The sequence below is a fragment of the Leuresthes tenuis genome, unplaced genomic scaffold (assembly GCF_036924035.1).
Source record: "Leuresthes tenuis unplaced genomic scaffold, fLeuTen1.0.hap1 SCAF_4, whole genome shotgun sequence".
In the NCBI taxonomy this organism is placed as follows: domain Eukaryota; kingdom Metazoa; phylum Chordata; class Actinopteri; order Atheriniformes; family Atherinopsidae; genus Leuresthes; species Leuresthes tenuis.
In genome coordinates, this window is record NW_027325358.1 from 7281895 (window position 1) to 7299667 (window position 17773).

The window sequence follows — 17773 nt, forward strand, 5'->3', positions numbered from 1 at the left end:
GAGTAAAACGAGCGTCACCTCAGCCCAGACTCCGCCCTCTTCACCCCGACCCCACCCGGCTGGCACTGCTCTCCCTGCCAGAGGCGTTGTGTTATTGTTATCTGGGAATATGTTAATTTCTTTTTACAGGCAGCATTTCTTACTTTAATGTTATTAGCCTTTATAAGACATTTTAAGAATAACTGCAGTGATCCACATTGATTTATCTGGCTTGCCTTTAATTTCAATTCGCTTTTGAATTGACTGAAACAGATGCAGAAAATATTTATTAGTTCAAATAAAAGTCAACATCAGGTGTGAAAAGACACTTCAGCTGAGTGATAGCTGGTAAACTCGTCTTTTTTCTTTTTATTTCACAGAGACGTCAATATCACCGTGTGCACCTGAACATCGACCACACCTTGATTACAACACGAAACCAGACGCTCAATGATTCATCGCAGCCAGGAACTGACAGTCATTTTAACAAATATCCTTCGATTACACATATTTGTGTTTGACATATAACTATGATTGAAATTCTTTTTAAGCGTTAGTCAGAATCGTGTGGGAATTAGAAAAAGGTGGGAAACACATTGATCATCGTGTTTCACCCTCAACATGTTGAAGCTTTGTTTTTTGGACAGTAATTCCAGCAGAACTGGTTTGTGAAATCAGCAAAAGGTTGTCTGTTAATACACTTCTTGGCAGTGATATAGTGTATGGCCTAATGTCATAAATTGCTGCTGAGAATGTCCATAACCCCATTTACAGTGATGATGGATACATTAACTCAAGTACTTCAATCTGTTACAGTTTCCCCGCTAATGGCCATTTTGTGTTTATTTTCCATATTTGCACTGGAATACCTCCACTACATTTCAGATGGATGTATTTTACTTTCTGCAGCACCACATGTATTTAGCAGTTTTTAATAACAATGAATACCCTTTGAAATGAGTGTTTACCCTATTTTTTTTCCTTCTAATTACCTACAAGGATCTGGGTTTAGTTTAAGAGCACATTTTAAATCTCAGTGAGTGGTTCAGTGATGTTTCCTTCTTAAACTTCTCGAAATGGTTTCAGTAAATCTTAAAGTCTTCCGGTATTTCACAAAACAACGAGGATCAAAAACTGAAAATAAGATTGTTGTTCTCTTGATGTTCTTTCATGAATCACGTCACAACCTTTCATATTCATGTGAAGTCCCTGTAACTGACTGTGTAGAGGTAGATTCACCTTAAGGAGCTACAGCAGTAAAGCACCACTGATGCTTAGGTTGTGATAACTGAACATCTTATACAGCTTAAGAATACATCTGTCAAAGGAACCAACACGTTTACATGGATACTTTAACTCAATTTCCTTTTAATAGCTATGTACTTTAACTTAAATTGGATTTTTCATTGAGGACTTAAATTTATAAAAGAGTATATTGTACTGCTGCACTTGTTTTCCTACTTTTGCTGTTTTGTTGTAAGTGGAATTATTCAGCTTAAATAATAATGAATGAAATTATTAATTTTATTACCCAAAAATGCTTTTATGACTACTGTGACTCTAGAGCATATATTTACATTTGAGGTGCTGGAATGTATTACTTTTGTTAATTTTAGCGTAAGAAGTCATATGTATTTCCTGTCTTTTGTCATGTTTGTTAATCACGCAGTCACTGACGTTTCCATTCAACTAGTTTTAAAGCATTTGAGAAGAAAGCCCTCACATTTTTATTGATACATTTATATATTGATACAAACTCTAGATGGAAAGAAGCCTAAACACATGGGGGTGAGATTTCTGTTGAAGGAACATAAAATAACCTGAATGGTCTCTCATTTAAGACAGAAATGACTACTGTCTGGCCCATTTATTGCTTGGACAAAGACTATGACAACAGCACACCATCCTGCTGAAAAACAGACAAAAGGAAACATCACAATGACAGAATAATTTAAATGCGCCACACATTGAAAATATATCAAAACAGTGTGCACAGAAGCTCCTCTAGCTGCGTGTATGACATGCTCAGACTGGATGATCGACGCAGATAGGTCAGGCTGTACTCTGTGTCCTGCCTCGGGCGGATCATCACTGCGCTCTCCTATGCAACCATTGTGACAGTCATCATCTGTGCTTCTCAGAATGAAAGAGACAGTGGCGGAGAGGAACAAGGCATGCTGGGTCACTCCTGGTTATATAGGCCATTATATTTGCCAGAAAGAATGTGTGGACTCTTTTGAAATAGCCTCAGGCCTAATTGACACTTTTGGGTTTAGTGTGTTGCTTGAGGGGTCTGATGATTATCAGACTGTTCACTGAACAGAACAGCATCTTCATGTTGCCAAACCGGACCATTAGAGTCTACAATTTACTATCAAAATGGTCTGGCTTTTGCTTCCTTAGATATCCCTGAATAGTGGACATGGGGGCTGCAGGGACATGAATAGTTCTATTGTTTGAATACAGCAGCCTCTTTTTTTGAAAATTAGCCAGAAAATAAATGAATGGGATCCAAGTGGGACTGCAGCTCATGCCTAACACTGCCAAAAGACATTTTTAAGTTTACTACTGATGCAATTTTTAGCGTTTGATGTCCATTTATAGAACATAGAGAGACATGGAGCTTTAAAGAGGCTGTGTATATCCATATAAATATATATTTTAGATATATTTTTAAAAAAAGGTTTTCTTCCCATCCTGTTGACAGCATTAAAAAAGACATCTATCTGCTTTTCTTGGCTCCGGTCTTGCCTTGGAACCTCCAAGCAAACAGACCATGAATCTCACTTCACAGCAAAGTCTGCCTTTCATTCCAAGGACAAGACACGGTGATATGATGTCTCCGCTTTACAATACTCGTCTGTGTCAGTCTCTGTGGTATTCAGCTTTGTGCCCCACAGGAAATGGCCCTATTGTCCCTGGGAGAGGAAGTGGCCTGGAGCAGACCACTGGCTCACTGGGTTGATGGAGACTGCGGTGAATTATTAACCATTAGCACCAAATGGGAAACACACGTGTGCTGCAGTGCTGGCTGTCCTCTCAGGAGGGTTGTGAACAATGACAGCAGAGCTGCAGATGAACACCTGTATCACTTGGGTTGTCTGAGTATAGAAACAGGTAATATGACCAGATCACATTGAATTAATTTCCTTTACTGTCACTGTACAAAATACAATGAGATTCTGTTCAACTTCTTCATATGAAATGCTAAAAAACACTAAAACAATTACTATAATGATAAGGGCTTTGTCTGTATATGTGTAGATAGTGCAAGTAGTTAATATAGAGTAATGTCTTAGGTTGTGCAATGTTACAGCTGTTTGCAAACATTTCCACCAAGTACACTTGATGGACTGATTGATTGTGTTTAAAGATCTTGAGATAAAAGTATCCTTAAACCTGGATATCCTTGCAAAAGGGCTCTGTAGCATTTATCAGACTATGGCATGGGTGTGGGAGGCCCATGCAAATGCTGCCGGCTTTCCCGAGGCAGCGAGTGCTGTAAATATTGTGCAGGGCTTGATGCCGTTGTAGAGCTTTCCATACAGGTGCTTCTGAGTTTAATCACTTATTTTTAGTCTTATTGTTCATGTTGGCTTTAAAATTGAGCCAAAAAACAAACCACATTCAATGTGACTCATACTTAGTTTAGTTTGTCTGGTGCATTTGAGCAAACATTTAATCAAGTTGGCAACCACAGCTTTAGTTGTGACCAGTGGTGGAGGAAATATTCCCATGTTTTACCTTTGTAAAAGTACTTATACCTCAGTTTAAAAGACCTGGATTTTATGCCCCTTTTCTGAGTCACTTGTTTTCATTAAAGTCCATTTTATGTGGCTTTACTTGCCTGTTTGCCTCTCATCCTCCATGACAATTACTAATAGAAATTCTGCTTTGAAATGGTTACTTAAGAAAACCTAAACACTGTGAGCAATATAAATAAGATTTGAAGTACTAAATGTGAAGTAACTTTTTGATGCAAAAAATCAACCAGTGTATCCACAATTAGTTTGGTACTGTATTGCTTAGCCTGTTATTTCATGTTGATATTTTATCCTTTCAGATAGTTTAAGTGTAGAAAAAAACTCTTTCTACCCAACGGCAAATAATATGCATTTCTACTAGTTGTTTTTTTTGGCCCAGTTTGTAAAAATCATGAAATCAATGAGAAATATGTACTCTTAAACACTTCTCACCATATCTGCTGATTTTCTGACCACTAACTAAATTATTGATCTACTTACAATTTCAACTCGTTCGTGTGTAAACTATTAAGTAGTTAATGTGAAAATAAAATATGTTTTCTATATGTTTTCAATTTATACAAATTTATAACATGAGTTTAAAGTACTTGGTTCTCTAGTTGACAACAACACCTCAGTTAGTGCATCTAGTTACTTTCAACAGTCAGTTGTTGCCTATATCAAATGCAGCAGCTAAATCATAAATGTCACTTTTGTGTCTCATTGTGAGATCTGTAATTAATTTGATAAAGATTTGGGAAAAAGTTAACACATAACTGACACAGAGTCTTTGTTTTCGAAGGTCATGCTGTCGAAACTCTTTCTGTTCATTTCGGTGATTCACCACTAGAGGTAGACAGACACTCACAAACTCTGACGATATCTTGAGTGTGGCTCTCAGGGTTAAAATAGCTCAGCATTTGCACCAGTCACATGTGGGAGCCCTTATTAGTTGGATGCTGATAAAGTTAGAGAGGCACCTAAAAGTAACATCTACTCCAGATGTTATTTTTGTAGACACATGTAAAAGTCAAAGAGAGGTCAGGTCTGAAGAGGTTGCAGTTGTGTAAGGAAAGTGGTCATACTTAGGATATGCGAAAACATCTAAAATCATCTACATACTGCAGTTATTTGTTTATCTATTAGCCTAACAATGTTACACATGTACATTGACTTGTAATGTTTATGTAATTTAGGGTTTAAAGTTTATCACTCGTCACAGGAGAGTAACTAAAAATGTCCACAAGGTGTGATGTGATTTCTCTAGCTTTAAATACTTCACATGTGACCAGTCATAAAGAGTCAGTTTACACAGTATATATTGCAAGCAACAGATTGAGGAGAGGTTAGTGACATGACATTCCTGAATGTGTAAATGAACAGTTCACATAAATTTTTGATAATTTGTTATACACCGCTATTAAAAATGAATAGAAAAGATAAATAAAAAATGAAAAAAAGAGATAAATCTTAGGTGGCCCTTAATTGCTTTATTTTATACAATCCTGACTGTTGTGTTTCAGCAGAGGAAAAACCTTTAGAAAAATACAATTCCCAGCATGCATCGCTTCGAAGATGACCAAATGGAACGTACGGCGGACCAGCCGTTGTGACAGCTGAGCTCCAAGTTAACTGAGTGAAACTTCAGAGCCGATAACGACCTTGAACAGAAGCGAACGAAATTAACATGTAAGTTTAACTAATTCCCCTTTTTACTGCGCGCTGCTGACAGTTCCCAGAGACTTCTGTTATTACTCAGTCGCTGTGGCAGTTGTTTCTGCACTGTCAAAACTTGGCGAGGGGAAATTTCCACAACACCGCCGCCGCTGCAGGAGGGCGGAGGTGTTGATGCTGCGATTCAAGTTGACGTGCCTGTAACATCTTTTTAGCAGTTTCAGTTACATCCTAACCACAGTCATTCGTTCATTAACACTTTTGTCAAATTTAAAACGAATAAAACATTCGATAACAAAAAACCCCGCTTTACATTATGTATTGATAGCTAGCTAGTTATCATATGGCTTGACCTTTCCGGTGTTTCGCAAGTTATGGTACCCAAAATAGTTTTGGCTAATGCGCTAAAAGATAAAATAAAAATCACTTCACTTTATAAAGTCCTCCACCTGCCCTTTTAGAGCCGTATAGCCTATAATAAAGTATGTATTCATTTGTTTCTAGTTTGTTGTTCACGTTGCAGGCTCAACCAGTTACAGCTAAAAAATTCAGTTTAAAATACTTTAATTTAGCTCTGGAGAGCTAATGTTGAGCAGCTGGTGGTCTTGAAGCAGCTTGGTTTTCTACTGTGAAGTCAAACAATAATGACTCACAGAAGGTGCACCCTCTGTACTGTACACAAACCGGTGGGAAATGAATGGCAGCTTTGTGTATAAGCCTCTTTTTATTCTGTGTATCCAGCAGTGTTGACTGAGATGTGAAGAACAGGCATGGAGGGAGGCACCAAGTCCAGCTGTGGTATATAAAGTAAAGCACAGGATTAGTCTTTACATAAGGCAGTGTGGAGAGAGTAATTAATCAGTTTCAGTCTCTTTCTTTAGGTTCTTTGTTTGTGTGCCATTATGTCTTTTCATACTGACATAGTTATGGTTTAGAAAAGGATGCTAACAAAGCTAATAGCTGACTCCCAACAGTTTTTGAAACCATGTTTGATATATGAAGAGTTTTGCTTTTTTTAGAAACCTGTGCAGTTATAATAGAATCAATGTTTATATTCCATATACATACATATATATATAATCTCCAAATAGTTTTAGGGGTTTTGCTGTTTGTGTTGCACACACAGACAGAGCTATACAGCATTATTCAAACGTTTGGATGTACCTTATCATTCAAAATAAATTGAGATGTGTCCAGTTTTTTGACTGGTACTGTATATGGTTTTTTTAAAAAAAAAAGGAGGGATCAGTTGAAAGTATGTAACAAAACTTATTGATGAACAGATAATTGAATTGCAGCTGTTTTGGAGATCAGACTCTGATGGAGGAAGGAGATAAGACAGGACCCAAAGAGTCTAGACGCTGGTGGTGGATGAACAGATTGAGGAGGTGGGAGACTTCTGATGAGGCCTGTTGGGCATCAGGAAGAGGTGGGGAGGTTAGAGTTTATCTGGAGGGAGAAAGATGTAACAGTAGTGACATTTAGTAGTGAAAAAAGAAGATTCTTGGACTGGTGCGGTGGCATCAGAAATAAAGTTGGAAAAGGAAGTGATGAAGAATAGCAGAGGGAAAGTCAGAAAGCCAAAGGATCAGAGCAGACACAAAGCTTTATATATATTTGTATATATATTGTACATGTGTTTTTTTGATAGATGCAAAGATGGCCTAAAGCATGTAGGAGGACAGACTACTGTGCAACAATCTTGATTAAACTAATGTCACAATTGTCAGTGTAGAATACTGATGGTTAATAAGTCTGACTTTAAACTGCACTTTGATATTGGAGGTCATACTTAGTTAAACTGCAAACATTTCTTCTTAGCAACCTTTTGTTTTGATTCGTTTTGTTATCATATACTCGTATAGTCCTGGCTTTTGTTGTTTTGGCTTGACCGATACAGTGCGATTTTTGTTCTCGGCATTAAGTTAAGCCAGATTTACCAAACAGTGGTGGCCTCTGTGAGCTGCATGTCGGAGTAGTTACTGTACATACCGGTGCTGTTGTCCTCGAAGTCGGCATCAGTGCTTTCATTGCAATGTCGTCCAAAAGCAGATTCAAGTCCGTATATGATCAAAAAGAAACATTTTGATGAGTTTTATTGTTATTTTCAAGCACAAAAAGTAACTAACAAGTCATTTATAAAGCAGAAAAAGGCAAAGTCACTCACAGGAAATATTTGTTAGCAAAATACTACGGGTCTGTTGTAGATAGCAAGTAAATAATCACTGATCACGTCTGTAAATCAGTGACCAGCATTGCTGGGAAACAGACTTGGCATTGTCACAGTGATAGAGCCTGAACTAGTGGATTGTATCTTATTTGAATAACACTGCTGAGACTAGAGCCTGGATCTTTGTGGCGTCTGACTGATGCAAATTACTGTGAGGATGAGGAAAGTCATGACTTGCTGCCTCGCAGTGTCTCAACATGCTTACTTACAAGCTTCAAAGTTTTATGTTGCTTCTGTCTGTCCACTGAGTCTCAAGCACACACCAAGATAAAGCAGCACGCCCTTTCTCAGGACATCCCTCCTCCTCCCCCTCGTTCCCACGTGAGCCCCACCTCCATCCTGCCTCACTGTTGCTTTCTCTCTTTCTGGCAGAACACAGTCAGGGCAGGACGGAAGCCGGCCGGTAAAGCAACACCAGCAGTGGAGAACCTGTGTTTTGATGGGAATTCACAGAAGGAAATAGTTCCGATCGTACACAACATCAAATTCACAGTTAACTACTTCAGCTGCACAGTAAGTCTCTTTCCTTCTTTCAAAATCAGCACTGTAGCACATGAGATAATCTAGTGTTATTAGCATAATGGCATGCAGTTTGTCTCCTGTGCTGCTGCTGGGGTCACTTTGTATAGATCAGATTCAGCACCAAAGGCGTTAACCAGTTGGTTTTTACCCCTCACTGCTGGGACTCACCATGTCAACATGACTAAACCAGGCAAGCCATTTTATTTATGACCAACATTTAGACACTGACCACAGGGCTAGCTTAAAATGAACTAAATAAAAGGATGTTTTGTGCTGCAAATTGAACAGTTGCTCCTTGTTGAATCTGTTTTGGTAATTCTTAAAATGCTGCCTCGGGTTTGTCTTCTTGTGCTTTTGAACCAACATTATATTAGATGTCCTGACGCCGTTTCGCTTTCTCTCAGATCTATAAGTTTTACTCCCTGCCTGTTTTCTGGCCTCGCAGATCATCCAGACAGTTGTATGATATGTGTCATGGGTTGTTATGCTGACCCAAATCTGACTGCAGACGACACCATCATTTAACTTTCAGGCTTTATGAACCTAAATATTAGAGTTATCTCGTGCAAATAGACACACAGATGTTCTTTAGGATGTTTAACAACCCTCCAAACATTGGTTTAAGTTACGAATCGCTCCAAAGTTGTCCAGAAGTTTTCTAAACTCCTACATCTAGCTTTAAAAGTAACCTGTAATACTGTGAATGCAAAACAGCAGAGCAGATTTAGCCTTGAGCTTTCTCCTCAGTGTGTGGCAGGCCTGTGACTGCTGTAATAACACTGAAGAACAGAACTTTTCACAAAGTCACAAAAAGTGTTTTTAAACATCCGATAATGCTTATCAAAGACATTAAGGTGTCATTTAAGCTTTTGAGCTGGACTCAGAAGAGGGTCTTTGAGTGTGCTGCACCTCTGAGGTATTGTGTTGTACTGCTTTTGCAACAGAATGGCATTTTTTAAAGCTTAAGTCCTCTTAACTATTTGAGTCAAGACTTTGGATAGTAGTAATCAGAATTTACAGTCCTAATTAGTTATTTCAGCCTTGCCTTTTGAGCTGGCTGTTACATTTGTGTTTTAAAGGTCAGAGCAGGTGGGAACTCCGTGTGCCAACTCTTTTGTGGACTAAACTTATGTTTTATTTCTAATTTTCCTGGTAAGTTGTTATTCTTTTTGTCTGCTGGTTCAAACCAAAAGTGTCTGGGTGTTCTTTAGCGATCTGGGGACAGAGTTAATGCACCACATGCTGGGTTTCCAGGGCAGATTTTTGCTTTAGAAGAGCAAGCGTTTGGTATTTGGGTTTTTGTGGCCACTTTCTTTTTTCGTGGAGTTGCTCTCCAGATTTAGCTCTCCAGCTGTCAGGGTGACATTCCTGCTCATGTTAAAGTCCTGTTGTTTCCCATGCCCCCTTTCTCACGTTGTGCCAGTTTAACTTCTGTTTCTTAGTCTGATGATCTGTTTGAACCATTTTAAACCGACATTATTTTTCCAAATGATTAGTTTTTTACAGTCCTCCCCAGCCCTTGCGGCTCTCCTTACTGGCTGTATTATTTTTGCGTGTTGCATCACAGCCTGTCTTTTGTTGCGCTGTTGGCTGTGTGTTTGCATTGTGCTGACATGTGTGTGACATCTTTAAACAAAGATGTTATGAATAATATAAAAGATCAGTGTGGATATTGTTTTACGACCCATCTATTCTGTATGAAACTGATCTGAGACCATGTGTTGAGATGACACCGTCCTCATGTGATGGAAAAACAGCCACTTCTCATGCTGTACTGCAGCTTCCTTTATGACCGATATCAGGACATGACTCATAAAAGTGTCCTGCTGGAAACCTGGAAAAGGGAGTATGAGTTGCTAAAGATTAACCCAACCGTTCTCCACACTTAAAACCTAGGATCAGGGAGCTGCCTTATAGTGAAACATGATGTCATTTACAGGATGACATCTGTCAGGGTAAACATCAGTTTCACTTTGGGTTCTTTTCGTGGCTGCAAGGAGTTGATGTGCTTCAGGTTAATATGAATGAATATGAAGTGATGATAACTAGTGAAGAAATGTAAGTGTTTTATTCACTCCCAAAGTTTTTAGGTCGTTTAAATGTTTTTGCTCTGCACTATTCGTTTTTCTCTACGGTTTTCCAGCTTTTTATGGCCTGAGATGGAGTTGAATCAGCGGGTTGCGTGTGAATGTCACATGTAATGTGACCTGAGCAGCAGAGTATTGTGCCGGCTGGCCACACAGATATCCATCCATCTCTTGTCAAACATAATTTTTGCTGTTTAATTGGGCCATAAATGTTTTGTGTGTGTGACCAGTGGTCTTTTTTTTGTTGACTTGATCAGACGCACGTCCTCTTATCTGCGCGCTACAACATATTGTATGTGCATTATTGGGTCATATTATCCTATTAGCTGATAAGGTTTAAATAATCAATCCAGCTTCATGTTTGGATTCGGGATCATTTTAACAAAGAGGTGTTAGGAGTCAGGTTGATATGTTCAGAGGCAGCTTTGGATGAAGCTCACTGATTAATTTGTTGATGTTACTTTTTTATTCTCTCCTACAGTTCATTAAGTATCAAATTTAAACTGTAGGACAGAAGATTTAATTTAGTCTAACGCATCGCCTCCTAGCCCAGTTTCCAGAGTGGATCATTAAATAGCTGAAATTATCCAGGGCTTGGATGAGGCTAACTGTATGAAGTGTGCATGATGGATTTAAGGGAGTGTTTTCTGTATTGTAAGGAATTTCAAGCATTTGAGATGCAGAACCTAGTTACTGTTACTGTTATTATAGAGCCTACAGATGTCTCTGTTTTTGATATCTGATATCGTTAACTGTCTTCTTCTACTAATAAACTTAGTCCAGAGAGGTAGACCACTCTGTGCATTGGAGTCTGAGTAAGAACATAATGTGTTTTTGCTTTTATTCCTATTCTTTTACACCAGATTTATTTATTGATTTAATCTCTAGTGCAGTAAACGGAAGAATCTAAATCAGAATGTATTTTCTTGGGACTATCTTTTGCCTTTTTAACAGTATCAGATTGTCAAAGGTTGCTCTCTAACAGATGGTTCAAACCTTAGCTTGGATCTTCCTTTGTGAAGTGTGCATGTTTCCCTGGTCCAACGGTTTCCTCCAACTGTCCAAACCAAGTCCATTTGGACTTAATAATCCAAAGAGTTGGCCCTCAGCTGGGACTAACTTCACTGTCCCTGTATGCGATACATCTACAAACTAAGATGACTTATCTATTTTGTTCATTTGTGCCGTGAATAAACTGACAAACTGCTCTCATCTTATTATTGTGGTAAAAACCCTTCTGTCCTTCCCTTTCCTCTGCTGATTTCTGCTTTTTTTGGCGGGGTTGGAGGTGTTGTCATGTTATTGAATAAATTTGGGTCTAATCAGGCGCTTCCTGATGGTATTACGTGATGAATAAGAATCTGACATGCCTAACACATTTACACAGTACTGCTTGCTGCCTTGTTAAAGATTAAATCAGTGACACTCAACCTGTTTGGCTTGTGACCCTTTGCAAACAGAGTAGCCATAGTCCCTAACCACAAAGCATCAAGTTATTTACACATCCTTTATATTCCTTCCAAATGCACATTATTCCATATTTAGTAGTGAAGTAGTGAAAGATTAGGAACATTTTCTAATGAGTATAAACAGCTGGAAAAAAGCTAAAATAAAATGGTATTCCAACTTGGATATGTAAGAGATAGAGATGCTAGAGAAGGAATAGTGGCTAATGTTTCTCAGACCTTTTTTCTTTTTTAAAAGCATGAAACTTTACCAAGCTTTGTACAACACTATACAAATACTTACATATCCAGTTTTTCTTCTGAAATTTGTCATCTGTCTCTTAACTATGTGGTGTTGGGGGAAAGGAAACATGCTTTAAAACAAACCTGCATGAAAAGCCAGTGCTAACAGCAAAGTCCGTTAAAGATTGCTGCTTTTAGCCTCATCTGTTCAAGCTCTATAGATTAAAACAAGCAGTACCCCCTTTTTTATGATCTATCTGCTGATAGATCTATCTATGTAATGTTGTGCAGTTTACAATAAATTCCACATTGAATAATGGAACAATGAAGATGCTCCTTCAAAGAAAATCCAGTTTTGAAACCTACGAAGCCAGGATTTCATACTAAAACACTGTAAGGAACCAACATTATCAGCTGTAGTCAAGCTGAGGGGTGAAGAGTGTTTGAGCTGGTGAGGGTGAGCAGCTTCAATCAGGCAAACTGTGTGTGTAGAGGGGGGTAAATCTGCATATTCATAGAAAATGAAAAGATTTCAGATATACTGTTGAAGTATTGCTGGTTATAATGTGTTAAAGATGACCAGCTCTCCTACTGGACTTTGCTGCATGAATAAATCACACAGTCTTACTTGTGTAATGATTAGACGCAAGTTCAGAGTTGTAGATCCTTTCTTGTACCAAGGAGAGATCAAAAGAAAAAGAAGCTTTTGTTTAGCATGCAAACTGTGGCTAAAATCTGCTGGTGATAAGGTGAAGAAAAAGTGTCTTTTTTACGTTCTCGCCTGACTCCCCACGTCTCAAATGAACCCGTCCTAAAAGCCCTTGAATGCAGGCGTGCTCTCTCCCTCCCCCTCTCGGCTCTGTCTCTTTGTGCCCTGTGTGCCTCAGCTCACGTACACACCCTCCTGGAAGGGCATTGTTTGCACAGAGTACCAACGCAGAGCCCTTTAAACACGCTTTACCTCGGTGGAGTTCAGCTCAGGTCCAGTCCATGCTCCAAGGTCAAATGCAGGCTTTTCTGCTTGTATTACACCGTTTCAGCTCTGATATGACTTAAAGGCAGTACCATGAAACACTAGCCTTTCTTACTATAGTTCATGTGATTCATTTCTGAGTATGCCATGACATTTAATGTCTCGCCTGTTTCTGTTGTGGATACACTTAGAAATGCCTGAAGGTGTTTTAAGGCTGTTTTTCTGTTGCTGTTTTTGAGGTTGCTGCACTAATCTCCTCTGCAGCTCCTTTATGTTCTGCTTGAAAGATGTCCTAGCTGATTACTCAGCTGACTTAAGGTTTTTTTTCTTTTGGCATCCCGCCGAGAACGGTAAAAAGAGAGAAATGCAAAGCAGAGGGAGATGGCTAATAACCCTGTCCCTTGGTGTCACTGCTAAGCGGATGGCAGGCCAGGGTCTTGCTTGGCTGCATGTTTAAGTAACCGCGGGTGTGTTTCAGTAACCGCTAAATTAGAACTGACGTGCTAATGTGAAAAGATTAGACATGCTGTTTTTGGTTTTATCCACGGGTACATACCTGTTTAGTGAATTTGTTTTGAAATGAAAATGTCTCGTACCCACTGTGTCTCTTTTAGGTGAGTGTTAATCCACTGTTGGTGTTGGAGTGGAGCTCTTTGCTGTGCTCAAACCACACGTAGATGAATTCCCAGAAACAGGCTGATGGGGGTGAATAGAAAAAGCTGGAGTCTATGAGTGTGTCGTGACTCATCTGACATCTCCAGAGAGACAGGATTGATGGTGAAGTGTTGGCCACAAACCAAACCACTGAGCTGATTGGATGGATGGTGCAGTGGAGACCAACGGGGGTAAAGGGCCTCAGCTGGAGGTGGATATGGTGATACTTGCTTTGGGGGGTTAATTCCTGTCTAATCGGTTAGGTTTATATTCTGGCAAATGTGCACACAGCTGCATTTCAGCTGTCATGTGCGTTATGCCCAAGTGCCTGTGTTGTACTTGCTGTGACAGCCTGGTAACTGTTGCTCTAATTGGACCTTTGCCCCCTGTCCAGCTTGTTTTATTGACTGCAATAAGTGGGCTGTGGTGTCCTTTTGTTACCAGTCAGGGCAAAGCATCAATTAATGAGACAGGAATAATAAGTGATTTACAGCTGAATGCTCAGCTATTTAAACTGTGCAGGAAATACAGCCTTCTGTGTTCGCACAGTTTACAAAGCATCAGTCAGCAAAGGCTTAAACTAGAAGAGACGGAAGGAGAGAGGCAGCGTTGAGACACATGATGTGATCTCAAACTCATCCTTTGGATGTTGTGCTGCAAGTACAACATCAGATGTTCATCAGAATAAACCCTGAGCTCTTCATAAATTATTTTAAGACTTATAGCTTTATATTAAAATGCTCATTCCACACTCCAGATCTATTCTTTCCAGATTCAGTTGAAAAGCTTTAAAACATCGACGTTTATTGCGGTGTTTTATCACAATTAACATGAAAACAACAGCTCAAGTGTGTGAATAATCTGTCTACACTTGTATTATCTTTCAGATGACTCACAGAACAGAGATGCAGATCTTGACTGGCATTATGTAGCAGTGACTGTCACTTTTTAGGAAGTAATTGCTCTGAGTATTGATTCATGTAACTTCCTCCAGCTCTTGCTTTGCAGGGTGTTTATAGGAGTGTAATGTTTTGTTGAAGAACCTGATCCGCGGATGGCTCCGGGCAGTGGTAACACTATCTTTGTGACCCATAAACAGGGTGGAGGCCAGCTGCGGCTTTGTTAACAGTTTAAGACTCTTTAATCCAGCAGAAGTTTTGATGTAGGCAGAGTTTATATGTTTTAACAGACAAACCAGAATCGTTTTACATCATTAGATGAATCAGAAACCTCAGTCTAGCATTTAAAAATAAACAGTTAAAGCATGTAATCACAATCATTTTAGTTAATCGTGATCACTGATGATTGATCCTCTTAATACTTGATACTGAATTATAAATTCCTAAACTTTTTGTGACGGCTTTAACCTTGATGAAAAGTTCACTGTTGACCAACTTGTTTTGATCATTACCTTTATTCAAGTTTACTTTTTAAGACCGTTTTTAATGTGCTCCAGTGGCCTTTATTATTTTATTGTGTTGAGATGGGAAAGCAGGCAGAGACAGCGGCATGACACGTAGCAAATGGTCCCAAGTTGGGATTCAGACCTGGGCCGGCTGTGGTGAGGAACCTCTGTACATCAAGCTGAGCCCCCAGTTTGTGCTTTTTGCTTGCTTACTGTAAGGGTTTAATATGTAACTTCTTACCGTGAAGTTTAACATGGAGACAAAATATATATTGAAAACTGTGTCAGTCTTACAGTTCAAATCGATTAAGATGCAGCAGATGTAGTCCCAGGTGCAGTGATGTGATATTCTTTGTTTTTTCTCTCCAGTCTTCAGCTGCAGGTTCAGTGAGAATCCGATGCCCGGGACCATTTCTCCCTGAGCAACGAGAGGTCACGCAGCTCTGAGCTTGTCTTCACCCTGAACCCTCCGCTCCCAGACAAGCTGTCCCACACTTCTTCCTCTTCAGCCTCGTCTTCTCCTCTTGCTTGTCTTTCTCCTCCCTCCTGGCACCCACAGGCCCATCTGGACGCCCAGTCAGCCCTCTCCCTCCATGAGGGGCAGGGGGAGGCGGCGGGGGCCCTGGATGTGGACCCCCAGCCTCTTCAGCATGCTTCATTGGGGAACCTCAGCGTCCCAGGGGAACAATCCCACCATGATGTGTCCACTCTAACTGGTAAGACATCTATTTAATGGGTACTTATTGGAAACAATGACTGTTACACACCTTCGACGAGGAGGTATTGCAAATTCATACATTTATCAGTAGAGGGCAGTGTGGCATTGAAGGTGACATTTCACCCTGGTTGAGTTTGTTAAGTCCTGTTTTCTTTTTCTCTCTTATATCACACAAACACTCCCTGTGCTCAGACCTTTGCTCAAACCTGCCAGAGCTGGAGATAGTGAGTCTCCTGTCTGAAGGTCAACCCAACTACACTCTCCGAGCAGACAGTGTATTTGGATATGACAATGACGACTGGCTGCACACCCCTCTGCTGCCACCAGAAGTCGTTCTGGGACTCACTCACGAACAGATCGAGGAGACACTCAAGTACTTCTGTGAGTACAGTTTGATTTAGATTTACAATGTATTGCAGAGGTGTTACCAATGGCCGGATCTGTGGAATATATTAAATTCAATTATTTTAACCTAACTAGGACTGTAAGAATCATCTTGTCTTGGTCTTTTATTCCCTTTTGTTGCCTTTTGGCTTCATGTTCTAAATCATTTATCTCTAGCATGCATAACTTTTTAAAAAACTAGCTAAATGATTGTAGAATATAACAGGTTGTGGTCCTGCTTTTCTGTGAAATCTGCAGGGTGTAAAGACTAAAGTAATGTATTCCTGAACAGAAATCAATAACAGTGTAGCTGTTCATCCCAAAAACAATGACAAGCAGCCTTTTTGTCCATTCTTAGCCTTTCAAAGTTCAGACTTATGCACTGGTAAAGATGTAAGATCTGTTAAAAGCTGTTACTTAGGATGGTGTGTGGAGCTCTCAGTACATTCAGGCAGTCCACTCTCTGCTTTGCAGAGATTCTCTTTGGCCTCTTTACCTCTCTGATTAACACACTGCTTGGCTGGTTCATGAGTCTTGGTTTGCTGCTTTTTCTTGGCAGGTTTGTTGTGCCTCCATATTCTTTTCATTTTCTGATAATGAATTTATTGGTTCTCCGATACTACTCTTTTGTCCAACCCAACCCTGATGTGTATTTCTCCAGAACTTTGTCCCTGAATTTGGACTACTTTGTTCTCTAAAATGCGCCACACCACCGATGCATTAAATTGCACCAGATCTGATATAATACTGTATATTTTGTATTTGTTGAGGTTTTCCACCGAAGAAAACATCTTAACATCTGTTACGATGAGTTTCCAGCCTGTGGAAGAGTTTATTTATAGAGTTAACTAATGCCTGGGAAAACACCCCAAATTCCACAAGAGTTAAATCATTCCAAATCATTTTCAGTCAGTCAGAAAATGGAAAGGAGCTTTTGTTCATGTGTTGTTTGTGTTTTCAAAGAGGAAACCTTGCCCTGACTCTTTCCGTACGCTTCCAGGTTAAGTGCCTCATTTCTGAGTTACAGACGTCAAATGTCATCAAGCCAATTACCCTTTTGTGGTTGGCGTCTTAAGCAGTTTATGCTGAAGGTCTGCAGCCCGTACATCTTAGAGCCATTGTGACATCATGATGACATTACAAACAGCTTATAATTAGATGTTTTGGTTGTCTAGACTTTGTTGGGTGATACAAGGTTGTGAGTTGATGAGTGACTGAAGAGACTCTACTCTGTAGTAGTTTGAACTATTCAATACTGAGCCAGCTTTTTAATAACTTTTAATATCTTCTTAACTTTGTTAATAATCTTATTGACTTTGTAGTTACATTCAGAAAAGATTGAGAACAACTTTGCTTCCGCTTCCTCCTGACTGCCTCCCAGAATCTATCATTTTCTGTGCATGTGTGTCCAAGATTACAGTTTAACCTGCTTCTGCTAACCTGAACTGTCCAGGATTCATTTAGATTGAGCTGCGCCGTGCCAAAAAGCCTTTCTGGCAGGTGGCATATGGTGTTGTTTATCAGTCTTTGTTACTTTAGCTCTCCGCTTCCATCCGCTGTCCCATCTTTCTTTGCTTTAATCCAGATCTGGCTCTTCTACATGTGTATAGCTCGATATTGAAATACTTTATCCCAGCTCTTAGCATGATGGAGGTTTCTTTATACTTGAATATAACTCAGTGTTATGTTACAGTCGTGCATATTTCAGAGCTGTAC

At 39.6% G+C, this 17773-nt stretch overlaps 1 long non-coding RNA gene across 1 annotated transcript; it reads left to right on the forward strand.

Moving 5' to 3' along the window:
• Positions 1-5283: 5283 nt before the first annotated feature.
• Positions 5284-15431, forward strand: LOC140305458 (uncharacterized). Its single transcript, XR_011915354.1, has 3 exons — positions 5284-5411; positions 7999-8139; positions 15325-15431. It is a non-coding gene; the product is annotated as an uncharacterized lncRNA (long non-coding RNA).
• The last annotated feature ends 2342 nt before the right edge of the window (positions 15432-17773 follow it).